The sequence below is a fragment of the Panulirus ornatus genome, chromosome 57, assembly GCF_036320965.1.
Source record: "Panulirus ornatus isolate Po-2019 chromosome 57, ASM3632096v1, whole genome shotgun sequence".
NCBI classification, from domain to species: Eukaryota; Metazoa; Arthropoda; class Malacostraca; order Decapoda; family Palinuridae; genus Panulirus; species Panulirus ornatus.
Window position 1 is genome coordinate 26,123,174 of NC_092280.1, and position 27,149 is coordinate 26,150,322.

At 43.4% G+C, this 27,149-nt stretch overlaps 2 protein-coding genes across 4 annotated transcripts in view; one reads left to right on the forward strand and one right to left on the reverse strand.

The window, feature by feature from the left end:
- Positions 1-27,149, reverse strand: part of LOC139766330 (uncharacterized) — a 194,230-nt gene that overhangs the window by 154,165 nt on the left and 12,916 nt on the right. Inside the window, exon 1 of one of the 2 annotated variants that reach the window (XM_071694835.1) lies at positions 25,951-26,211. The exons of the other annotated variant lie outside the window; for it this stretch is intronic. The gene's annotated coding sequence lies outside the window, so the exon portion shown is untranslated. Of the gene's footprint in view, positions 1-25,950; positions 26,212-27,149 lie in introns of those variants that run through there. 2 annotated transcript variants of the gene reach the window in all.
- LOC139766323 (sodium-coupled monocarboxylate transporter 1-like) overlaps positions 1-27,149 on the forward strand; it is a 70,995-nt gene that overhangs the window by 10,228 nt on the left and 33,618 nt on the right. Inside the window, exon 2 of one of the 2 annotated variants that reach the window (XM_071694816.1) lies at positions 10,989-11,040. The exons of the other annotated variant lie outside the window; for it this stretch is intronic. The gene's annotated coding sequence lies outside the window, so the exon portion shown is untranslated. The remainder of the gene's footprint in view (positions 1-10,988; positions 11,041-27,149) is intronic. 2 annotated transcript variants of the gene reach the window in all.

Below are 27,149 nucleotides of genomic sequence, written 5' to 3' on the forward strand. Positions count from 1 at the left end.
ATGAGGATTGAGAATGTGTGTTGGTCAACGGAGAGACTTGTAAGCACTTTATCCACCCGCTTGATAGCATGTTTAACTGAACAAATATACAAGACATCCATTATTTACATGGTACTTCTCCCCCGTCATCGGGATATCGTTGCCTGACACTCTGACGAAAGACTGTAGTGGAAGACCTACACATACGCATCATGAATTTATGCAACAGGACGATGCATTAAGAACGGTTTTCAAACTGTACGAAGTAACTAAGAGATAAGTTGATCCCGCGCCCTGAATGTTGTGCACACACACACACACACACACACACACACACACACACAATGTAAAACTCTTCGTAAAATATAAATAGTAATCACTTACCATAACTGTTGTTTGTATGTTTGCGTGCATATATAGAGTTAAGACACGGTATATATGTATTTGCAAGGTTAAGAGACAAGGCAACAGTAGTGTAAATCTCTCCGCGTAATAGACCAAATAGAAATAACATACAAACATCCACTTGCTTCGGTAATCCAACGTCGTAGGCTTAACGAGAGCTGAACTTTAGCTGGTCACAGACGTCACCTCATGTAAACACTACTAGACAATTTCACAAAGCAACTTACTTGGTATTTAAGCTGTGCTAATGTGAAGTACACAGTAACTTAGCAATTTAAACTCTTGACCACGACGGTACGATCCTTAAAGGTCTGGTCAAAGTCCTGGGCATCAAACCCAATATGTTAACATACAAAATGATAGTTACAAACGAAGCATCACAAGATGCTGCAGTGTACTGAACTCCCTGACGATGCAGTCGTAAAGTGAACATTGTACTGCACTCTCAAAGGCACTTCAGCAACTTATACTCACTGATCCACCTCAAACCCGAACCACACACACCGAAATGACTCGAAGAGCAGGAAGCAACTGCCTCCCAACTCGGGTCTTGAATACCACCAAACTAGACACAAACCTGTCTGTAACCATACTCCCCAGACACATACGGGTTACACTTTCCTAACAAGGCTTAGGACACCATCCATCCTTCCATTAGGACACACACCGATTCATGACCCTTAATGCCCTCGATGCAACTCCCACAATGAAGGAACTGAACACTTGCTACTTACTTGACCAGCAGTTTCCCCGTACAGACACACCCACAACTTCACCACTTAATATGACCAGTGGTCCCGCCCAGGACATGGCCGGCTTCTTAAGCGCTGCAGGTGTCTCACAGGAGAAGGGACTGCTAAAGCAAGAGGGTAAGGTGTATACATATCTAGGTATCTACTTATAATTACGCCATGAACAATATCTATGAAAGACTCCTGGTGTTATCCAGGACCTTTATATAGGCTCGTGCAGACCAAGGTTGCCCTACTTCCAGTAGCAGGGAAATGTAGACTCCCTTAGAGTGACAAGTTCTTTGACGAGACTTTACTCCTAGTAGTAAAGCCCCGCCAAAGGAAAGGGACTTTTTCACTCGTGATGCAACCTTAAGCAGGCAGAGTGTGGCAGCGTACACACACACATTATATATATATATATATATATATATATATATATATATATAAATTTTTTTTTCCAAAAGAAGGAACAGAGAAGGGGGCCAGGTGAAGATATTCCCTAAAAGGCCCAGTCCTCTGTTCTTAACGCTACCTCGCTAATGCGGGAAGTGGGGAATAGTATGAAAGAAAAAGATATATATATATAAGTGAAAAAAGTAATCAAATCTTCCGCGAGAGTACAAGCGGATCAACAGACAATGCTGGGGCTGTAGTCTCTGGGTGGGTGGGAAGGAGCGGGCCATCCGTCTGTCTAAACTATCTATAAATACCCAGACGGTCTTCCATCAGGTGTACACATTTTTCTTTACTTATCTCTGGTTATTCAGTCGATAGAAGCTATGTTATATCAATAATGATAATAATATTATGCCTAGTGTAATAGCACTGTTTGCAAAATGATGGCTGTTTGATGATTGTGGAAACCGCGTCAAAGAGAAGCCAGTTAGTGATTATCCGATAGTATGCGTCGATGCGTAAGACGATTTAAATACCACCGTCATAAGCCTGAGTCACTACGCATTCCTCAACCAGTCAAGGGATTTTAAATCCATATCTTGCAATATACGAAGAACACAAGGGTCTCACCCGCGATTCTAAGAATCCTAGAATTCAGCAACGCCAAAACTGATGTGTCGCTTGAATATTTTGGTACATGCCTTATAAAATTACACATGTTTACATCCGAAACTTATTATATATATTTTTTTCAGTAATATCCAGTTTTACTTGGTTTTATCAAACTGATATTTTATTTTTCCCTAAACCGTCTCTGCCCCGTCCTTCCTTATCTCAAGTCACGCTCACACGAGCTGAGCATGAATTGACTAGTCATGCTCACAACAACAACTATGCGCGCATCAACAATTCTATAACACTTGCCTTAAAACAGCTATGATCAAATTATCATTATTGTTATCATTATTATTCTTAACATTAGTAGTAGTAGTACAACTACTACAATTACTTCCGTTATTGTTACTATTACAACGATTACGAATACTACTTCTACTACAACGGAACCCCGTTTTGGGGGCTCTTGCAGCTTTGATTCTGCATTCCACAAAGTTGCAGGGAAAAAGTGGACTTCTTTGCAGCGAGGTCCTCCACGAACCTGGACACCCCTCTGTCCACTGACGATGACATAGCCTCTTCACTCGCTGTATAGACAACTGCAGGCAGCGTCCGGTAGCGCATATCATGCTTGAAAGCAAGGGAATGGTTGTGAGCGTTATTTCAAGAAAAGGCGATATATATATATATATATATATATATATATATATATATATATATATATATATATATATATATATAGAGAGAGAGAGAGAGAGAGAGAGAGAGAGAGAGAGAGAGAGAATACACTGCATTACGCAAGTAATGCAACTGACCATGTTCAGGGAAAATTATAATGACGTTAATGGACTGAATTTAAAAAGGAGTGGGAGGGCGTCATTTTGGCATATCCTAACGAACAACGTCACCGCTTCACGCCCGTGCCTAGTCTCAGAACCTGATTGGTCCTAATCTCCCTATATATATATATATGAGAGATAAGCACACCTACACAAGATACGACATTTCTCTCCTTTCGGGAAGTGTGAGAAACATTTCCCGTAACAGAGCGGCGAGTGTTAGGAAGCGTGAGTGGTAAGCTGTCCACCTTGAACCTAGGAGGCTGGGCAACCGCTTTGTTGCCTAATTCTGTTTCCTCGAACCGCCCCTTCCCCCCCCCCCCCTTTTTTTTTTCCCCGGACCACTAATTAATGTATAATCAAGCCCTTATGTACACACCTATTACCACACACCATGAGCAACTATAAAACGACTGCCAAGCCTCTGAGGAAGACTCGTCGGTGTAGTTCTTGCGTCAAGAGGACTACGTCAGATGCAGCAACATGGGGAGCTTAGCGTGACAACCTTCTTATCTGTTGGGTCACGCTGAGACGTCATGTCCAAGCAACTGGAACGCTACATACGATCTCAGACAATTTTTACGCCAAGTATTGCCAGTGTGGTATGCAACACCGACGTGTCGAGGTGGTTGGTCGTTATGACGGAGACCCGACACAGGACATTCCGAGTAATGGGAAGGGAGTGGTATGCAACGACTTGGAAAGCACAACCCCAACGGATACCAGGACAATAGGCCACAACGCCTCTCGGCCTTATGGCTAAGGTCAGAGGGGGTAATGTGGTCCTCACAACTCGAATGGTTTATCGAAATCAATCGCTGGTATGGCAGTAAAGTAGCCTGATGTTCCTCCAGCTTCTCTATACACTGGGTCAAAATTATGAATGACGTGAAACTTCGTCTACTCAGGGTGTCGTAGTGAGAGATACGAAGACATTGTCTGTACACACAACACCAAGAGAGCGTTAGCACAGCACACACACATACACACACCACCACCACCACCACCAATAGAACATACTCTACCACAGCACTTAAGAGAACACTGACAGCACACAAGTCTCGGGAAGCGCTAACACATTTCACACAGCACCAAGAGAACACTTATCACAGCACGCACAACATCAAGAGAAAAGGGACAAACGGTGAGACACGCTCCTGCAATTCAGCGCACGACTACTTACCATCCGTTTTCTCTGGCCTGGGGTTACGAAAAAAAAAAAATTACCAAAAAAAATGCTGGGAGTGTTTCTGGTGCTGGGCCTGCGTATTTGGTTTCTTTTACTGTCGAGTGAAAATCAGTCAAACCTTCCTCCAACTGGTGCTTAAGCCGTAGTTACTAAGTTATTACTGGAATATTCTTCCGTAAAGGGGACTTCTGTATGACCTTAGGAAAAACGGTTCAGTTTACTGGTACAAAATGGGTCCGTACAATTGATCTTTCCAGCTAGTGTGCGTTAACGGGAGACTTGGTGACCAGGAGGTTTGATTCACATCCTAAACCAGCGAGAGATGTCAGAGGCTAGTGTGAGGAAGCTCAGAATATCATTATAAATATCAGGGTTACCGAACATGCTGCCACGAAACACACACACACACACACACACACACACACACACACACAGTTTATTTTCCTTTAAAAGGTTCATGATACAAAATTAAACAAAAAAAAGTGCTTGACCATCGAATTCTTGATCACAAACACAGCTCTGCTGGACACGCTGACCAGAGAACCAAACGTGCTCCAAGCTATTCCGGACACCATATAACCTCATAATGATCATTGCCTCCCAACTGTTACCTGACCCACTCTACTGTTTGTGCTGTGGCCATGACCCAATAATGGTTACAGACGCTCCTCTGCGAAGGTGGGAAAGATAATCATATGTGTGTGTGTGTGTCATTAATTATAATGTATTACGGGGGGAGAGTTTTACACTAATGACACCCCGTCTCTTAACTTTGTATACATGTATCATGTTTTTCTTTCTATGAATGTATACACATACATACCAGCCTAAGCCAGGTACCAATTTACCACCCAGTCCCCGGGGGAGGGGGTAGGAATGAACATCTAGGATGGGTGTGGGCCGACCGCCACGCGCTCAGGATTCCAACCCTTGCGGGTCATATGCTCTGAATGGCACGTGCTTATATATGGTCAGTAACGCTAAAACCCATACACACCATGGGCCTCGGTGCTATACGCGTGTGTCTTTGTGTACACTGAAACTTACATAGTGAAAATAATATACTTCAGTCAAGCTAGTTTATCCTCAGGGACACGTTGCATGTTAACATGTTTGATTTAAAACAATGACAGACTTTGCGTACCTTTTCCTGACCTGATTGTACAGTCTCCGGAACACAAAAGATATCTTTGAAACTGTTTTGTTACTTGTATCGTACGGATTTTAGCATGACTTGTTATGATAAGTCAATATTACCCAACAAACATTCATACAAGACGACTAGAAAAAACATGCATTTTTTCCCCAATACCTCATCGAGATAGTGTTAAAAGCAAAACAAAAAACGGCCATTATATACACACATCAGTTTTCTGGCTGTCATGTCTAATGTTGAGGTTTTAAACGTTTGTACACAGGGTACGGACAATGTTTTTAAAGTGTCATGACTTCTGTGACTTGTAATAACTTTATAGTTGATAGTAAATCCAACAACATATCTCCATGTACGCAGCAAAAATTTAGTGTCATGAAGAGCCAGAATGCTCAAGAGACTAATAATTCAAACCGCAAATGAAAAATGTCTTGATAACTTGCAACGACGTGAGTTGCACTGGCACAGACTCTTTATTCGATAAAACATTAATATCAAACAACGTACAAACGTATCAAGGAGTACCGACCATCGCATAAGGTAAAAGACCAGAATTCTAAGGAGAATGATAACTCAAGCCAAATATGAAGTCTAGCTTTGCCTTGCCATGAGTGGACGAGCTGTACACACCAGTATGGCAACACCGTCTCGACTACCTTGGCCTGGGTCCAGCCAGCGCTGAGCTACTTGGTGATGCCGTCACTAGACTAGTGCTAGATGTGTCGCAGAACCTTCCACTCTCGCCCTCGAGCAAGGTACATTCCTCCAACACCTGACAAAGTTGTATAAGGACAGGGCTTATGCTCATGTGTATTCATCGAGAGGAGGAACAGTCGTGTATATAGCAGTGGTGTACTTGAGAGCGCGCATCGTGTTTTGATTAGCTTACCCGACCTGGAGAATGTGCCTGTGAGACTGTTTTGATTCGCTGGTCTTGCCATACATGCATTCACTTGTACTTCCCTCTTGTTTTGGTCGTTATTATCAGACGGAATTAAACAACGTCGTATATTAGCGCCTTGAACATGACCGCACTGCCGTGCTCACAGGCCGTATCTTAGCGTTCGATATGTTATGGAGACTAGGCTTCAGTGAATAAGAGTGTTCTAATAAGTATCAAAACCGTAAATTCAAAGGAACCTCCCCACGTTGTGAAATACAGACTCTGGGACCATAAAAGCTCAATGTAGGATGTAAATATTACTGCAGTATTAGTATTCCTTTCATAAAACCATGTCATTTCGTTGTTTAGGTCATTGTCGTTTAGTAATGAGAATGGAAGTTAGGGAAATCTTGCGTTTTAATAGGTCGTCGTTGTTAGGAAAGACAAGAGAAGGAGGAGTCCAAAGCTTAGCGGTAGAGGGGAAGTTAAACAAAAACACCAACAGATTTGGTAAGATACATTATTCTTGGAACAGGAGCACTTTGTAGGTCAGGACATGGTGGATGTGTATATAAGCCGGGTTTTGAAGAGCATTATCATTCATTATACATCTTTACAATCCTGGTTCCTGGATTCCGAACTATGGCGCCCTTGCAACGCTCAGGAAGCCGGCCACGTCTACAGGGCGGGATTATAGGTCAAAATGGCTCGTGATAGTGTTTGCGCGCGCTCAATGTTTTCAGTTTAAAGGTAGCATCTTAGGTATGTGGGGGTCCTTGTGCTAGGTTGAATCGATGTTTGCAATATTGGAGCTGATAGTGGATGTCGAGAACGTAGACGATATAGATTAACTTCCGCATGTCTGGGAAGGCTGATGGATATATATATATATATATATATATATATATATATATATATATATATATATATATATATATATATATATATATATATAAGGTTACTAAAAGGGGAGGGAGCGGGGGGCTGGAAATCCTCCCCTCCCATTTTTTTAAATTTTCCAAAAGAAGGAACAGAGAAGGGGACCAAGTGAGGATATTCCCTCTAAGGCTCAGTCCTCTGTTCCAAGAATATATATATCTTCATACATATTCGCCATTTTCCGCGTTAGCGAGGTAGCGTTAAGAACAGGACTGAGCCTTAAAGAGGGAATATCCTCACTTGGCCTCCTTCTCTGTTCCTTCTTTTGGAAAATTGAAAAAAAAAAGAGGGGAGGATTTCTGACAGTACCCACTGAATGCTGTACATGCCTCAACCTACCCTTAACCATCTACCCTTCAGCCATGCTATCACTGAAATGCTTTGACTTATACATAACTAGCAAATAGAAATAAAAAGAATATCACTTGATACACATTAGCGACCAGCCAATCAAGAGCCGAACAATCAATCCCCATCGACCCCAGTAATGGAGATGGGTCAGGCGTGCCCCAGTGTTTGCCACACCGTCATCCTTAATAGGTCCTCAAACTTGCTCTTGAGGGGGGCGGGCCTCGCCTCTCACCCGACACCAGATATATCCCTCCTCCTCCCCCACAACCAACCATGTTGGGGGGAGAGTTCATCACGTCACGTCAGTCACTCGGCGCTTACCGGAGACGTCGGGTCTCTCTCTCTCAAAAAAAAAGTAGAAAAATAAATGCCATGAGGACCGTGGTATGTATGTAAGACCGGTTAAATTATAACAAAAAAGGATCCTTGAGGTAGACCAGACCAGACGGTACGATGGCCTATTATCGTACCACCATGAGTGAGGGGTTGTACCGTTGTACCGTCGTACTCGAGGGGTTAAGGTATACGAGAAAAATAGAAATATTCGTAAGGAAAGACAAAGATTTTTTTTCTTCAGAAACTAAGGTAGTTACACCTTAATGGTAAGTAAGTATAAGAGTAAACGAACCAGGCAGGCGCCCTTCCGTCTAACATCAAACGCGTTCCTGTATAAGGGATATGGGGTCAAGGGCATACACATCATACACTTTACACCCGACCCAAGGTCTAGCTAGCGTGATGCAGGGTACAAAACGTATCATTATTCACTCCACACACACGCTAAGCCTAATCGCCTCGCCAGATTCAGGTCGCCATTCACGCTTCCACCCCGCACACAAGGAGGGAGTAGCCAGCCCAAGCCTTTAATGAGATGATGGTGTTAGAATGATCCTGAACACGCGAAGGAAGTGTTCAGGAGTTTTCGAGTAGTGTTTATCGCTTGAAGGGGCACTGGCAGTTGATTGGTCTGCCACCTTAATTACCAACCAACGAAGGATATCGAAAGTAATTATATCAATCATGCAATCAAGGTCAGTGATGGAATGAATACCTCTTACGCAATGACTCAAATCATTGGCTTTAATACACACGCATTTTCTCCCTTGCTTGAGAGTATATGACGATGCGATCCTTGAGCACGATGGCACAATGCTCTTGGGGGATGAACATCTTGGCATATGTCTTGTCCTCACCCCACAGAATCAAGTTCAAAGGCCAAACCATCACAGCCAACGGTCGCCCCGCTGTGTTTAAAAGGTTAAGGATACTTAAGATTAAATGACCTGATAGCCTAGTAGTAAAGTGCATGCAATGTGATGCGCTCTCCTATGAGCCCCACTTAAAAAAGAGTCCTTAACAACTTACTACTACAACTACTTGTAAGAAACTACGTGCACGAGTTATTGAATAAACGGTTTAACCACATGGCCATCGTTATGTTTGTCCTGTGGCAAGGAAGAGAAAACGTACTGTCACTGTTTACACAAGCTAACCACAGCCTAGCTTAACCCTGAGCATGTTAGAAGCGTCCGAAGAATGTATTTTTTTCTGAGTGTGTGTGTGTGTGTGTGTGTGTGTGTTGGAAAAGATCTCAATTTTGCGCGTGATCAAGTATATTCCTGAGTCCACGGTGAAAATGAAACACGATAAGCTCCCAAGTGCACTTTTGTGTAATAATCATATCATCACAAGAAATATAAGTCAGCTGATATACAATGAAGAGACGTAGCTAGGACGCCATTTGGTAAACACGTGATTGTCCAATCACGTGTTTACCAAATGGCGTCCTAGCTACGTCTCTTTGTTGTATATCAGCTGACTTATATTTCGTTCTTGTATCTCCCCTGATAATGTGATTATTACACGAAACTGCAATTGGAAACTCATCGTGTTTCATTTTCCCCGTGCACTCATAGGAATATCTTGATCACGCGCAAAATTGTGATCCTTTCCAATATATATATATTCCTTTAGAAAGAAAAATAACATGAAAAAATAAAACCAACAAAAACAGCATAACACTCAATGTGAACCTGTTGTTGACGTAAGTCCTATCTTGAAAGGACCCTACAACAATAGGCTATGGAAAACGCAGTGTCACTATGATGTAGCCCATTCCAGCATTTTTGTTGTTGTTAAAGATGTAAACTTCGCAAATATCATTTTCATAAACATAAGGAATTAAGAATCCCTATGTATATCAAGGGATCATAGAGGCGAGGAGAAATTGTGTCCGGGCGCGTCCTCCACCAAGCCGCCGTGTAAACACAGCGGGACTCGCGGCTCCGGCTTGAAAATATCAAGTTATTTCCCCCACACACTGTCCGCTGTCCCAGGTGTCGGAAGAGGAAATATATGTGTGTCAATGAGAGTTCCTGGACGCTTGTGGGATGTTGTAAATGGTGAAAGTCTTTTTGTGTTGGGGGTTTGGGAGGGGGTAATCTTAATGGAGTCTCTCTTTGAATAGGGCAGTCGTAAAGGTGGCCTGTAGTGTAGGACAATCGTCGTAGTGAGGATAAAAGTGTAGAAATGAAAGGAGAAATGTAGTGATGAACGTCATGGTATAGGAGGGGGCCAAGTGGAATGTTTACATAATCGTTTTTAGGAAAGATAGGGAGGTGAGGATTACGTACGAGAGATAATAGTCGTTAAACTGACGTCCGCGAGATAAGATAACTGGTAATGAGATAACTTACGTCTGGACACATTCTCGATAGGTCAGTTTTGGCTATCAGTTACGTTGACTTGAAGTGGGAGGACATACTGCTTAAACGGAAATATCTTCAGGGAAATATTGGTGAGACTGACTTAAACGTGTGGAAATTGTTTTCCCAGAAACATCAGTTAAACTGACCGACGTCAAAAGGTGAAATATTAGTTGAACCAACTTGGGTGCAACGAACAGCACCATGGAAAATATCCTTTCCAGGTAAATCATTGAAGCGACCAGACTTGAGTATATGAAAATAAAATGTGAGTCACAAGCAATAAAGAATTAATTCCCAGAACGTTCAGGAGAGTGGGTCGGTACCGGAAATAATTGAGTCAAACGTGTCGAGACTTTACTTACACAGGCGACCGCGCTACATCTGTAGCTGGTACTGAGCGCCCCGCCTCACAGGCAGGCTCTACTGAGAGAACAGCCCGCCTCAAGCTGGGTGAACAACCCCGCCTTTTGAAGCTGGTGCCAAAATCTGCCAATCCCCTTTAAGTCGCCAGCATCAGTGGTGATCCTTAATGATCAAAGGGCGAGGCTATCAATACCTATGGGTCGTGCCGACGCGTCGTGCTCAAGGGTAATAACGTCTTGCTCAGTGTTGATCCTGTCGTGCTCAAAAGGTCAACAATTTACATCGAAATTCTACGCGTGAATGTAAGCATTTACATGCCAATGAATCAGATGTTTACGAAGATGCTTGAAGCTGTGATACACGTCATAGTGTTTAGACGGCACCCGTGCATAACAAAACCATATGAGTCTGTATAAAGATTTTCTATTCCACAGATCCCAAAGCTGAGGGCAGACCAGTGGATGACGACTTCGTTGAACACAACACGTAAGTTGAGCTCGTTCATTGTAAGATCTTTCACCACAGCTCCGTATTACAGTGTGGTAGAATGGACAACCATGTATACTGTTAGTATGAAAATTGATATCTAATACGTAAAATTAAACAGTATCATATGTCCGAATAAACGCCAATGTCATACATGAGAATAAACACCATTAACTATTGTCCGAGTAACAGCGACGTCTAATACGTTAGAACATACGAAAGTAAGTCAGAATAAATCGGAATCTCCAATACATTTCAATGAACATCAGTATTCAGTATATGAGAATGAATAGCATTATCTAAAATGTGAGATTAATCAGCTGAAACTTAATATGTCAAAATAAATAGGAAAGATTAAACCTATGTATCTAACTCGTCAAAATAAGAAGGAAAGATCAAACACAAGTATCTGATTTGTCAAAGTAAACAGGAGAGAATAATCAAAAGTATCTCCTTTATAGAAAAAAAAATGTCAAAAAATAGGAAATATTAATAAGTAAGTAACGTGAAAATAGGAAAATTCAATATATTCAGGCCTAGTTCTAAATGTGAAAATACGTAAATAGGAAAATTCAGTATATATACAAGCCTAGTTCACAAACTGGTGAAAATACGTAAATAGGAAAATTCAGTATATTGATAATAAGTAAACAGGAAAATTCATTATAAACATTCAAGCCTTGACAACGCGGGGTCAGAAGAAACATATTTGGTGCTCATATGCGTTCCACTGAGGTGCTTTGTACCTTGTGCACTGTGGTTTGTTACAGACGAAAATAGGAAACCAGTGGGAGCAACTTTTGTAAGGAGAACCCACTGCTGGGGGTGTGGTTTATGTGTACCAAAAGGGCCCATGATTGAGGACCAGGTGTGTGTATGTGTGTGTGAGAGAGGAGGGCCCGTAGCTGGGGCCAAATGTACGTATCTGTGTGAGAACTCGTAGCTAGGGGTCAGGTGTGTGTGAAAAGGGCTAGTAGCTACGGCCAGATGTGTGAACAGTGGCCTGTGGCTACGGCCAGATGTGTGAACAGTGGCCTGTGGCTACGGCCAGATGTGTGAACAGTGGCCTGCAGCTACGGCCAGGTGTGAGAGGAGGGCCCTGTAGGTAGGGTCCAGGTGTCTGTTGGAGCCTCATCAGTCACAACCTACCTATTGTCTGGCCACCAACTCCTGGCTCCCTGATGAAAGGTTTTAAAATGATGTGTTCCTCACTTCGTTTCACTCACTCCTGTCAACCTTACCCAGAAGTCACTTCAGACAACTCTCGCTCTTCTACGACAAAACACTAAATATATTTACTCCATATTCCCCCGGAAGTATGCGAGTCGTATTCAGATAAATCGTGGTCAAAGTAATTGTGTGTGGTAAAAGATGCAGGGGGGGGATGGTTACATTAGGAAAATAATCCAAAGATGGTGGGAAATGTGCGGGAGAAGTTGGAGGTACAGACCGACCTTGGCTGAAATACGTGAGGTAGGTGTGGGAGGGGGAGGGTTATGGGGTAAAGGGGGAAGGGAAGTGACGTAAGCTTGACTTAATGATAAGAAGTGACGTAATGCGTTGCTGGTTATTGGATGATAAACCCTCCTCCTCCTCCTCCTCCTCCCCGAGTTCGACGCAACGATCCAAAAGCATTATGGTTTATGACTGAAACACGACAATACGACCCTCGGCTTATGTAAACCCTAAGGGATCGTCCAATCATACCCGAGGGTCGTCCTTGAGCATCGTACCATTTAGCTCTATAGGTTAAATTCCGCTCCTTGAGCATCGTTCCATTTAGCTCTATAGGTTAAATTCCGTTCATTATTTTGTACACAAGCATAGTCCATGACAGCGGTACGCGCAACATGTGACGCCCTTAGTGGTACACTGGACCTGGGTAACTCTACAGCAACTCTGCTGGTACTGTACCATTTCCCAACTCTTGTATTGACCGAAAACAGGAGGAATCACTCCGCTTAGCCTGATGGGGAGTGAGGAGTGAATATGTCTTACCGGGACGTGGACCTGCGGTGCCCAAGGATCACCATCAACCGGGCAAATCCTCTGTAATTTACGCGGTTATTGCCTTGCATTTCGTACCGCTTCAACCTCCCGCTGATGCTACTGCAGGCCATTTGTTATCGGGCCCCGCCCCATCTCAAGATGTCCCGCCCTATGAACCCATGGTGGGCACAATTTGCTGGGCTCCGCCCTACTCCTCTCAACCCGCGCAGTATGAACCGCCCTTTTAGAAGCGAGCCGTCCGCAGGGGATAGTCTTGTCGATCGAGGCTTCAAGCGGTTACGCAGGGCGCGTTTTGGTCGAGTTTGTCTGATGGGTTACGTATCTTAATCCGTAAACCCTCACTTCCTGATTACGATGGTGCGACCTTATGACTGCGTGGTTGTGCCGTCGTAGTCATTCGTGGCATCGTGCCGTTGGAGGATGAATTCTTCTTCGATATAAACAGACCGAGAGACCACCTCAAGTTAACTTCAGCTTTCTGGGAAACTGATAAACCCGGCCCTGGTGGCAGCGCCAAAGACTATACCGAGGCCAGAGACCTTCTCTCAGAAGACGATGTAGACTTGAGCGATGATGGCATGCCGTCTGCAGCCCAGGGCCCAGACCAAAGTGGGACTGGGTCAACTTAAATGTAGGTCGCCTTCTGCAGTCTGCCCGCCTTAGTAATCTAACTGAATCGTATGTAAACAAATGGGAATCTTACACGTCTTTTATCGATAAATCAGGCTCTCTAGCCTTGCATAATGGCAAACTTAAACTTATGTACTCTCTCTCTCTCTCTCTCTCTCTCTCTCTCTCTCTCTCTCTCTCTCTCTCTCTCTATCTATCTATCTATCTATATATATATATATATATATATATATATATATATATATATAATCATGAAAATGTACGGACGATTGAGCTCCAAACCAGAGAAACCTTTAACCACTTGCTGAATAGAGATAAATTTGGATATTCACTAGGTCCTTGTCTGCAAGTCACGTTGGTTAAGTCCGTCACAAGTAAGAGAGCGACCCATTATTCAAGTTTACCCCAGTCCACTGTCAATTATTCTTTTCCAGCAATCAGTTAAGGATTTTTTTTTTTCTGTCTACGTGCACGCCATACATTTCAGACGTCAGATCCTAGTAGTGTGTGGCGTTGGTTACGTTAGGGAAGCACGAAGCATTACCCTGGCAAACATGATGTTGTTGATAGGATCGTAAATGAGTATTCCGCTTTAACCTGTTCATCCGAAGAGTGCGACTGTACCCCCTCAGGTATGCTGGCCAGATAGTTATATGCAAGGGTCGTGCAAGCCTTATATGGCTGTCGCTCCCCAAAGGGCCATAACACCTTCGCTTCAAGCTAAGCTTCCAGACTGAAAAGTTCGCGGCGTGCCGACCAATCCGACTCTGCCAGAATGAGAGGGTAGACTATAGGGCCGCCGGTTGTGTAACATCCTAATGGCAATATAAGCTGTGCTGGCATCAAATGAGTGGGAATTACAACAGCCGGTTGTATAACAGCTTAGCGGGGGGGCCGCGCGCGGCACAGCACTTACATCACAACTCAGACGAAGTCGACTGACTGACCATCAGCACTGGAACCACAGCCCCGGGCATCAGTTTGACACTATTTATCATGATTTTGTAGATATCGCAGACGATATATATATATATATATATATATATATATATATATATATATATATATATATATATATATATATATATATATTTCTCGCTATCTCCCGCGTTGACGAGGTAGCGCAAGGAAACAGACGAAAGAATGGCCCAACCCACCCACATACACATGTATATCTCAACGTATACATATATATACATACAGAGACATATACATATATACACATGTACATAATTCATACTGTCTGCCCTTATTCATTCCCGTCGCCACCCCGCCACACATGAAATGAAGACCCCCTCCCCCCCACATGTGCGCGAGGTAGCGCTAGGAAAAGACGGAGTAAATCGACACTAATGAAGCTCAACAGATACGATCTGGTGGGAGCAAGTATTGTAGCGTGCGAGTAACTGGGGCGCTCGAACGTTGTCGGTAGCCTAGTGGCAACATCAAACATTGATGAAAATGGCGACCATGATAGGGGGGGAGGGCGATTTTTCTTTTATCTTTTTTTGCAACATCATGGAAGGAGGTGGCGTAAACTCGTGGTTTTTTTTTTTTTTTACGTCATTTGTAACCTATTTCGCTTTAAATGTAACCTAACCTTAACCACTAGTATTAATTTCACAAATGAATTTGACCACCTCATCCGACTTGATTTTACCTTAGCAACCACCAAGGACTTACCCAGCTACCCTAACTTACCCGCGTAAATCAACCTAAACATCAACCCCCCCCCCCCACCTAACCTACCTTGACCTAATACGATGGAGCCCTAGAGGTCGATAAAGCCATGGGAGCGGAAGAAGTGGGTGGCGGGAGGTAAATACAGCCAACATGAAAACCAAGAGAGTGGCAACGCTGCTCTCATGATATTCTGTCACGTTCCATGACGTCACTCACTGGCGATGGCTAGGGATGTTGGGTAACGTCACCTCATGTTTATGTGCGTTGCCATACGCATCCATGAATACATACACAAGTGTTGTCATGAAACACGTGTTACCACTTAGGCGTAAGTAATGTAAATTCACGGGTAGAAAGACTACACATATTAGCACACACGAACTCTCTGGCGCAGGAATACTTAACAAAAACGTACACAAATACATGAGTGGTGGTGAATCATACACAAATTAAACCCATAAAACACGTACCTAAATGTTTATTTGACACACACACACACACACACACACACACACGTTGAGTTTCCACGAGTGTGAAACTCCTTGCCTGAACTGTACACGTAGGTGATTACAGAGTGTAAGATCTTGATGCAGATAACGAGTTCAGCAAGTGTCCTTCGAAGCCATTACCCTGATGTCCTAAGCAATGGCTACAGGTATAATACTCTGCATTAGCATAAATTCAAGGAATCATTTAACCATCAGCATCTCCAACCACCAGGCTTAGCTGCAAAGTTGATCTGTAGGCACATTAGGAACTCTGCAGTGTTATGTTTTATCTTCAGCATCATACGGACGTAGTTACGATCCTTGAGCAGGCCATCGTACTCAAATGTCGTTACAGGCGTGCTCAAGGGTCCTATCGTAATACTAGAGGATCGTAATTAGTGTTATCCGTATATCTGTGATCATTATGTACATACATGAGCCACAGAGTGAGTGGCTTCTTCGTTAAACCCGAAGAAGGTGTTAAAAGATGATTCGGTTGGTGGCTGTAGCTTACGTTTGACGACTGTAATGACTCTGGTAGTTGATAGACCCAAAGCCAAAACAACCAACCAACCATGTATATCCAATTCGTTCTGAATTCTCGCATTTACAACCGGAGGAGAGATCTTATTCACGACGCATAGCTGACGAAGAGATAAAAGAGCTACGAACAACGTTGTACTTCACACGGCGTTTGCTTCTCTTCACAACAAACTTCGCATTACGTCATTTTAGGTCGGCGCTGAGCCAGGGATCAGTTTATTGTGAGCCCTGACTTTTGCACCAGAAATAAACATGAGATAACTGCTTCTGTTTACAGTTAAACCTCGTGTACAGTACCAATGCCAAGGTTTTGGCGAAGGCAACCGTTTGAGGGAGGTCGAGGAACTGAAGGCCACTTCGCGTTCAAAGGAGTCTTGAGTCTTCGTACGTTTTTCTCTCGAACATTGAACGAAAACACTCATGAAAGGTCAACACAACTGGGTCGTGGGGGAGGGGGGATAAACGTACGTCTCATGAATTTCCAACGAGGAAAGGCCCTTCCTAATCACAGGTTATAAACTGGAGAATAATGTCATAATGAGAGGGACAGAGTAGTATGCGTTTACCATACCTTATGACAGGGACGCCAAGGAAATACTACTATTGGCGTACGATAATTGGCCGGGGTGAGGCGCGTCACGGAGAATGATACAAGACGAGAATTACGTAAAGAGTTAACTACGCACCGTAGTATTATACAGTATAATCTTGGAGAGGACTCGGCTTGCATGGCTGTGCTAGACTAAGCTACCCTCTCATCTCAACTCTATGTATGATGACATAAGACGTCTACGGTCTTCCATATTCATCTGTCGTCTTCCGCGCCATATATTCCGTGCCTCAGGCTTCAGGCTAGCAAATATGAGTCGTGAGGAGTGTGAGTGTGTATGCTGTGCCGGCGTGAGTTAATTACGAGTGTGTGTAGAGGCGATAACCAGGAGCGCGTCGGGGTTTTCTCCAGCGTATCATCTGGGCAGCTTCCCCGAGCCCTGCTTCTGCTGCGGGGGAAGTGAGGTGTTTGAAGAGGTGATGGTGGCCCGACTGAAAGCCCTGGCAGTAAATGAGATGCAGGCATGTTCGACGATGGACGGGAGGAAGCTTCAGCGGACGGTCATAAGCGGATAGGACCAATTCCCTCACCCTAGCCATTCTATGCGACTTAAACCCATGTGTACGATAATTTTGCCGCTCGAGTACGACGACGACTTTTAACACCTTGAGTTGTTGGATGGAGGCGTGTCTCCCGCCCGTCGTGCTGGCTGATGGTTTATGTCATGGGTGGCCAGGTTCTTGGCTAGAAGTCTGTTATGTCATGGGTTTTAATGGCTTACTGGGGGGTAATGGGAGACTCGTTTCTCATTCCTTTCTTGGTATATTCCAGTTCCTCGTGCCGCCCTTGGCTCTCTGGTTTATCTTAGTGCATAAAAAAAAAATCACCTTTTAAAAAGACGTGAGTGATACAGTCCTCAGCGTATGGATACCTTGTTAACCTGATAACGGAACGAAACTTGTGAATTAGAATATAACTAATTTTGCCTAAAACACACACACACACACACACACACACACACACACACACACACACACACACACACACACACAGAGTTCCCACAAGAAAGAGAATTCATCCCAACAACAGTGCCAAAAGCTTTAGCACCGTCATCACTAATAAACACTAGAGCAGCAGTGCCAACAACATTGCCAAGATCTTTAGCTTCATCATCATCAGTAGAAGAAACACCGACACAGCTGCAGTTGTTGCCAACAAACTTACTCTCACCAGCAGTGGCGAGAGAAACACTAGGATAAGAGCAGTGCCAACAACAGTGTCTAGACATTTCAGTGTCCTCAGCGGTTACAAGTGACACAGGAGTTGCACAGTGTCCAACAGTAGCAGAAAAAACACAGTCGCGGTAGCACACACAGACAATAGCTTTACCATTATCATTAGCAGTAGCAAGACAACATCGCCACGAAATGACTGGTAGTGGACGAGAAAAGGGCAGCCCAGTGACGACCTCCGAACAGAACCACACAAGACACGAGGCCTCAAGAGTCTCTAGATCCGCTGCGCCCTCTGTATCCTCTTTGGCCTTTTGCGCCACCGCCCACAGGATGGGCAGCAGGAGCGCGCGGGAAACTCGCCGCCCTTGCGGGAAAAACGAAAATCCTCCTCACTTCTGACGTACATCCGCTTCTGACACAGACCCATTCCTCCACTTCTGACGCACGTCCAAATAATTTCTGACGTGCGTCCACTCCTCTACTTCAGACTTACATCAAATATCCAATCCACCTCTGTCGCTTGTCCACTTCTCCACCTGTCCTTGTCCACTCCACCTCTGTCGCTTGTCCACTCCTCCACATCTGACGTAAACCCGTTCCACTTTTGTCGCACGTCCACACTACCTCCCGTGCTGTTGGGGGTCGCTGCCTTTTGGTTCGCTTTCATCCTCCTTCCGTGTTCTCCTGACAGTGCTTGGACTACTGAAGCAGCTGCTCATAAGAATTTCTCCAGATCGTAAGACGCAGGCAAACACAAGGATAGACGACGGATTCCTTAGGAAGCCGCTCAGAAATCTTTTAAAGTCGCACATCAGGCATAAAAAAAAGAAGTGAGGAACGACAAACAATCATAAAGGAAAACTCCTTTGTGAATATCTGTATGTGAAATGGTCATGTGTCATCACGTGGGAATTCCTATCTCTCTGACGTAAAGGTATGTATCCCCTTCGACATTCAAGAGAGGCCATAACCACATAATCACAATCCGCAGCTCGGGCAGCGAACCCATTCCAAGAAGAGAGAATCAACCCCTTTCACGTACCTTATTTTTATCTACTCAGGATCCATCGCCTGCTCAATTGGATCAGTGGCTGTGACGTTCTCGACAGTGTGTATAGATTTACATGGCCTGTGGCAGGCAGACGATTAATAAAGTCTTCACACACACTGTGGTCTGTCTGCATCCTCTTTTTATATGGTGGTCGTCTGTCTCGCCTCAAGTTCCAGGAAGTACGCACACGGACACAGAAATGTAAACGATTCTCGGCTAATACTTGACAGTGATTAGAATATACGTCACAGTTCGGGTTACCACAATTGAAGAAGAAACGTAAAGATCTTATAGAGGAGGTCCAGAGGAACGTAATGTAGACAGTAAGAGTAATAACGAAAAAGGCTTGTCAGAAAGGGTTCAAAAAGTGCTGAATAATTTCTGTGATATTGCTAGACCACCGGAATCATCTACCGTTGGTCATTAGGAATTTGTGCAAACATCTTAAGTTATAAGAACACCAACGATAGTTTCTTAATTCTGGCGTGCGCAAGCACCATTTGGGCCTAAATATATGCTGAGGACCGAAATCCAATATCGATATATTTACAGCTTAAACTGCTGGTAACATCTGGAAAATTATTAAGCTGAAAAAAATTTAGTGTTACAATCATGACATATTCTGTCAGAAGGCATCTTTGTGTTTACGCTGTATAACAATCATATACAGTAATAAAGTTTACTTTTAAGAAAGATGGTTGGTTACGATGAGCATGGATAAGGGATGAAGACACTTAGAAAAGACTCCCGTTGACAGAAAGGAATAAACTGGTAAAATGAATGAGTTTCTGCGATGTTATTAACGAGGATCGGATCGAGTGGAAAGAACAACAAAAACTATGCAAGGGACTTAAAAGAATCAGGGAGGGTTAGAGGGAAAATATGTGGGCGAAGGACGCACTGTTAAGGGGAAAACTTTAAGATATGCAGTGCTGGGAATGTGTGGAGATTCCACATGAACCGCCAGTATCATCAGTTCACTTCAAAGGCTCCTGGAAATTCCCACAAGAACTCTGATGTAATCACAAAAGAGCATTTTGCGCACCGTTGCGCACGTGTGTCATTATTACCCCCTCTCATAAACCAGCACTTGAGGCTTCCAAGTGGATGGGCTCCTAGACCAGTTCTGGGAACACCACGTCCGTGTTTTCCAACAATCAGCCACATTTGCATATCATTCTATTTGTACAGATTCTCCGCCACTCTATTCCCACTTAAATGAGGTTTCTTTATTCACCATAAACGTCAGTCTCAACTCCCAGCGTCGCCTCCTTCCCGCGAGTGTAAGGTCATCTGTATGTTATGTCTAAGTTTACTCCCTTGGGCGGGAGTGGCCGCTGTCATGGCCCTTTAGGTAAATACAATGCCTAAATATGCCCTGCCGACCGGGTCCCTCTGTCAAACAGCACACTTGGATCAAACACACACACACACACACACACACATGTGCATATAGATATATATATATATATATATATATATGTGTGTGTGTGTGTGTGTGTAAAAGAAAATCCCCAAGAAGTGCAAGAAAGAATCGATGCGCTTTTAAATTGGATAAAAAAAAAAAAAGGTATCACTGGCACTATACAGGAATATTTGACTAGATTTATGTATCCTGTACTGACTCCTCACTCGTGCTGATTATATATATATATATATATATATATATATATATATATATATATATATATATATATATATATATATATATATATATCCTGCGAACTTAATATTTGCATATCTTTTTTCCGAAATACGTTGACGAAAAGCGACTCATTGCATGGTTGACGTATTGTTGACTTAAGTGTTATCTGTGATGTAGTACACTGGAATCTTGCCAGTGGTACGCGAGATGGCACGTATATGCGTGGTGTTAGTCGCTGAAATTCCACTCGTAAGTAGAAAAGAAAAAGGACTATAAATCCATTTGTGTTGAAAAATGTTAAGCAGTTTGCTTTGACATTCTTGAATAATTTCATAAATAAGATTTATTCATATTCTCAGTCAAATGAGATTTTAGAGTGACGCATTACATAACGAAAAGTCTAGTGGCCCACCATACGAATAGATTACGAGCCACCGCCGTAGACCACACAGGCCACGATAATGTTGAAATACTATCGCCCAGAGCGAAGAGAATCATGGAGAGCAGGGTATCGTCTCGTGCCTGGCGGGTGACCCATGTGCTTATTTCGGAGTCCTTCAGGTGTGACATGTATGCTGGTGATCAGACGCCTAGCCCTGCGCACGTCCGTCACACGAGGCAAGAGTTTTGTTCTTAAACCACGTCTGTTACGGTGGCTTGGCTTCTCGTCTGGGGGTGTCGGTAAACCAGGCCGGAGATGCCAAGCTTCCGGTAACATTATCAGTGGACATTATAACGCACCAGCCATCGCCCTTGTGTGTGTGGCTCAGTAAGCAACAACAACAAAACATGGTTTTAGTTTATAAACTTATCAAGAATAAATCATTCTGATATAAGTCTGTGAGTGTCTAAACTGTTTAGTTCATTTCTGAGGTGTCCTTAGGAAGTTGGACATACACGCAATTTCATTTTAATTTTTTTTTCTAGTTAATTGAATGCTCTTTGAATCTACATCATTAGTAGGAGTATCAGTACGTTCAAAGTATCTCAAACTGGGTACACGGGAGTTTTCACACTTTGAAAGTGTCTCAAACGGAAATGTAGAAGTATTAAGCTCCTGTAAACTCCTTTGGATTGATTTCTTACTAGGCTGTTATTCCAGTGGTACAGCCTCGTAAAGGATCACAATTCAGCGTGTGATCAAGAATAATTCCGAGTCCAGGGGGAAATGAATCACGATAAGTTCCCAAGTGCTCTTTCGTTTAATAATCACATCATCAAGGGAGATACTAGAAAGAAATATGTCATTTGATACACAACGTAGGTACGTCTCTTCGCTGTACATCCCAATGTTCTGGGTTGCGGACCAGGACTCGTGACGCTATTTTTCATGCCATTTGCCTTAATCTATTCAGCTTTGATGTCGACATTAAAGCATTCCTAGTCCTAAACCTCAAGAAAAGCACGACAGTGTGATCCTTTGGTATGGTGGCTTGGCTTTAGATCTGACCCTTAAGGGCAAATGAAATATCAAGGCCATCATACCCAGGGGTCGTACCGTTGTATTCAGAGGTCGTAACGCCATGTTCAAACATCGTAACATCGTGCTTTGGGCGAGCCATGGAGCTCTTACAAATCTCCATCTTAGTACAAAGTATGTCTTTTTTTTTATATACGTCCATCCTGCCCGCTGTGTGCATGTCCCAGCCAATGCAGTCTATCTTCTTGAGGATTCCAACATTGCTCGACTCGTTTACTTTGGCAAGGATGCTCGAATTACGATCCTGCCTTGGCGGTTGACGCCAAGCATCAGTAGCGGAAGTGGTGGCTGTTTAGTTACCTCTCTTGAGAGTTGCTTTTGGTCTGCGCCTCTGCCATGCAGTTTCGTGCTAAGGCCACATATAAGTTAAGCAGAACCAGGGTTCTGAGTCTGGCAATGTCCTAGATGTACTTTTGTTAGTCTGCCTTCCCTGCTGGAGCAATTAGTTTGCGACGAGTCGGTCACTGAACACGACGGTAAACATTCAAGATAGGAGTCGTATGTTCAACTGTACTTTCTGATTAACTTTATTTAAAAAGAAATAAGATCGATGTAACAACCGCGAAACAAGAGCTGGGATGGCGTATCACATCTCCCAGGGTGTCATGTTCCTCATCACTAGCTCATTAACTGCGTGAATACGCTCACTGTCAGTAGCAGAGTGCTGGGGGAATGTTGCCTTGGACGCAAAGCCCGGACGACTAGGCTGCCGCCGTTTTTGCTTGATACCACTGTACAGAGTCTCTATAGTGCTTCGCCATTTGTCCTTCACGCTCATTATAACTCCCGTGAATGCGGTGGTGCTATCTATCCTTGAGCACGGCACCATAAAAGGCATGGTTCAGTGATCACATTGCCGTGTGCAAGCGTCATGCCGTACGTTCAAAGGTGGTGCCGTCGCTGTCAAAACGAGGTACGGTGATCTGAATTCGCTTTCTTAATCTCACTTGACGTTAGAGGTAAGGGTCTTCAAAGCGCTCGTACTGAGAGTATTAATCATCCAATGCAGCATTTGCGTATGCCATGCTGAGCAGACCTGTTTCAGCTTCCAAATGCGTGTCCTTAGTCATCTTAGCAACTGTATAAGTTTGGCGGGGAAAAAATAAGGTATGGACAAAGGGCCGTGATTGTGAATTTGTTCAAGTATTCTTTCCATTAGGCATGGGATGAAGCACTTAGCATGGAGAAGGTTATAAGAACATAATGGGATAAGGTTAGGTGTTAACTGCCGAGGTGGTGGTAGTAACAAGGGGCATGTGAACTTAAGTGTAACTGCCGCGAAGGTGGTTGTAACGGGTATGCTTGGCTAGATTAAGTGCAACTAATGAAGCTGTCGCTGCAATAAAGGGTGGATAGGCTAGGTTAGTGTTACCGGTAAGGTGGTACTTGTAACAAAGGCGTGCCAGGCAAAGTTAGGTGTTACTGCTGCGACGATGGTTGTAATAAGGGCAGGCTAGGCAAGAGGGCGTGCTAGGTAAGGTTAAGTGTAACTGCCAGAACTATAGTTGTAACAAGCATGCCAAGGTTAGGTGTGTTACTGCCGTTGTAACAAGGGCATACCAAAGTTAGTTGTGTTACTGCCGAAGTGGTTGTTGTAACGAAGGCATCCTAGGTTAGGTGAAATTCGTCGATGGCTCCTGAGTCAGGGTAGCCCGCAGCAGCCTTACTGGCGTCACTTGAGCCTCGACTGCTGGTGTTCACACTCCACCATTAGTATCACTTACGACCCCAAAGGACTGAAGCTTATGTGACAAACGTAAGGTGTCACTATTTTGTGGATATAAATGTATTCTGTTTGACTCTCGAATTTCTTAATGTCATTCAGTTTGCTGAGACCGTTCCAGGAACAAAATCCAGCTTTGATATGTAAATGCCGTTTGTAAAATATGAATTCTCGTTACTCTACACTCTGTGTGTAATGTATTCTAGCCCTGTGTACAAATGCCTGTTTTATGTCGAACTGCAAATAGTCAGAATCATACATTTCAGAAAAAAAAAAGATCTAACGTGTGAAGACCGTGTGAAATGTATGAATTCTTGGTACTCTGTAATGTATTCAGGCCCTGTGTATACATGCCTGTGATTGGTAAACGGAGTGTAAAAATTATCGAAACTAGAAAAATCAGCTATGTTGATATAAAAGAACTGACGAAAAATCTGTAATGTATTAATACCTCCCCATAGAACACATCATAAACCATAGGTACCTAAATTTATAATCCTAATACATTTATAATACAGAATATAAGTGCACAAATGGACTATAAAGATTTGCTCGCTGCATTCATTCGTCTGGAAACCTTGAAATGGTTAAGAGTAAACATAGCCCCTAGTACACGACTGTACAACCCTTAAACCCTTTGACCTGATCAAGTCAAATATCACGCCATCATAACCAGGGGTCGTACCGCTTTCTTTAAGGGTAGTCCTGCTGAACAGTATAAGGTATAACTGATTGTGACACTTTGTACTGTGATTTTAACATTTTCTGAACTGTGCTGTTAAAATGAAAATCACCCGTACTTTTAAAACAACCTCCCAGTGGAAATAGGTTAAAATCATGCAGATATTAAATCATCATTCATAAGACTTCATCATTAACTTAGAAGTTACCAACTACATCCATATGAATCACACTGGAAGCAATATATATATATATATATATATATATATATATATATATATATATATATATATATATATATATATATATATACAGACTTTTATATTCCAACAGCGAGTTGCTCAACCTAGCCACCACCATCAGCCCCTGGTCTGTAGAGATGCTTCCTCGCCAAGCCTTGCTCCACTTAGCCTAGCATGGCTATTAACGCCCGTGCGTCTCCTTGCGCTAAACACTACCATAATATATTTTAAATATGTGTTCGGATGTTCATGCTAAACATAATGCTAAAAAATTATTTGATATTAGATGGCGGTGTATTGCTAAAGTATTTATGTTATTCCTTATATGCTGATGATTACGTTTGAAGCCTATATACTAATGGTGTGCTAAAAAAAAAAAAATATTTCAAAGCACTGAACATTGATTTTGGAGTTGAGAAAAAAACTGAATTTTGCTACTGAATTTGTAACTCACTTTTATCAATGTAGAAACTTATAATACCACTAACACTACGCAATTCCTTGCTGGCCATAAACAGAATATTTGCTTTCCACGTTTAATGTAAAGTGTGAGAACTACTGTTCGCCCATGCATGTAAATATTACTGCAACTGGTTATCTTAGAAAATCTTAATTGATTAAGAGGCACGTAAGACAATACTGGTCACAGTCATTCAACCGAGATTACATGAAAGTCGTTCAAGGCAACGCTGAGAAGTGAAGTAGACTAAATGCTTGTTAGTACTAGGGTATTTAGGGCGAAGAAAAACTTAATTGACAGTGTCGTCCAAACTGGTTGTCACAAACTGATGGTACGACTATCATTTTTACCCTTTTCCGTCACAGAGGTAATCGTAACACTTTGCAGAGAGTAACAATATATTTGACGTTCACTTAAAAACAGGGGTAAAGGTTTGTAAAGAATTCGGGTGATTGTGAAACCAACTGTGTCACTTGAAATTATAATTACCAGAGGTGAAACTGTATCACTTGACCCGGCTTGCGACATAGGCAGAAAGCCAGGGAAAAGGAGACCTTAGCGACAGAGAGAGCAAGAGACCACAGACTAGGGCCATCACGGCCCCTTAACCACAGCCCAACTTGTCTAAGAGCGATCTTCCCAGAACCTATCAACGTGTATAGGAGTTTGAAATCCTGAAGTGCACTGTAAAGTGGTCTCCTCCCCAGAGCAGTGGCTCACACTTACACCAACGATCAAACACTCGCGAGTGACCGTTCTTCTCAAGTACGCAAATGGGTGTTGTGAGCAACAAGACACAAGCAACCCAGCCTGTTGGTGGTGGGGTGGTGGGTCTCTGGGGTAGAGATAAGGGGGTGGGGGGTGAGGCCGCGCCAACCGGGCAGACCACACATGCCTCATGGTATTACTAACGCAGGAGGCGCCGCTGTTTCTTCTTAGTGGTGCCCCCCACAGACAAAAAGAGGCGCCGCTGTGGAGGAACATCTCGGGCGTCGCTCTCCTGCAGCAGTACGGTGAACCGACTGAGACACACTACTGCACACGCTGACGCAACGTACTAATTTCCCATACCGCAGCCACGTATTATCACAACACGATCTGAACTAACCTAGTCTCACAGCTAGTCGGACAAGGACAAGTGGAAAGCTCCTGCACGCTAGCTCTCAACGCTGATGCATGGCTTTCTTTCTATTCTAACTCCTTGAACGCAAGGGTACGTCCCTTAACCACGGTGGTGGTATGACCTGGCTTTTGACTTGACTCCTAAGGCCTGGCCATCATACCTTAGGCTGTCGTGCCGTCGTCCTCAAGGGATTAAATAACCAGAAGCACGTAAATAAAGCGAGATGGCTGCGGCTCGGGCTAAGTTCACTAGGGCAAGAGGCCAGTACATAATGGCTAACTCGATACGGGCAGCCCCATATCCTGTCGCATAGAGCGCTCTCGTATGAGAGTACTTGTATGAATATGTGCGTGTCCTTATACGTCTTTACAACAACAAAAAGGTAGCTTACAAAAGGAATGGCAAAAGCTATCACCACATCCAAAATGACAAGTCGAACACTAACAGGCAGTAAAACAAGATCCATCTACTGAGGGGAGAGGGAGTTGGAGGTAATTGCCAGAAAGTGCTAAATATGAATCAGAATTGCCACAATCTGTGCTGTATATGGATTTGAATGGCCGCA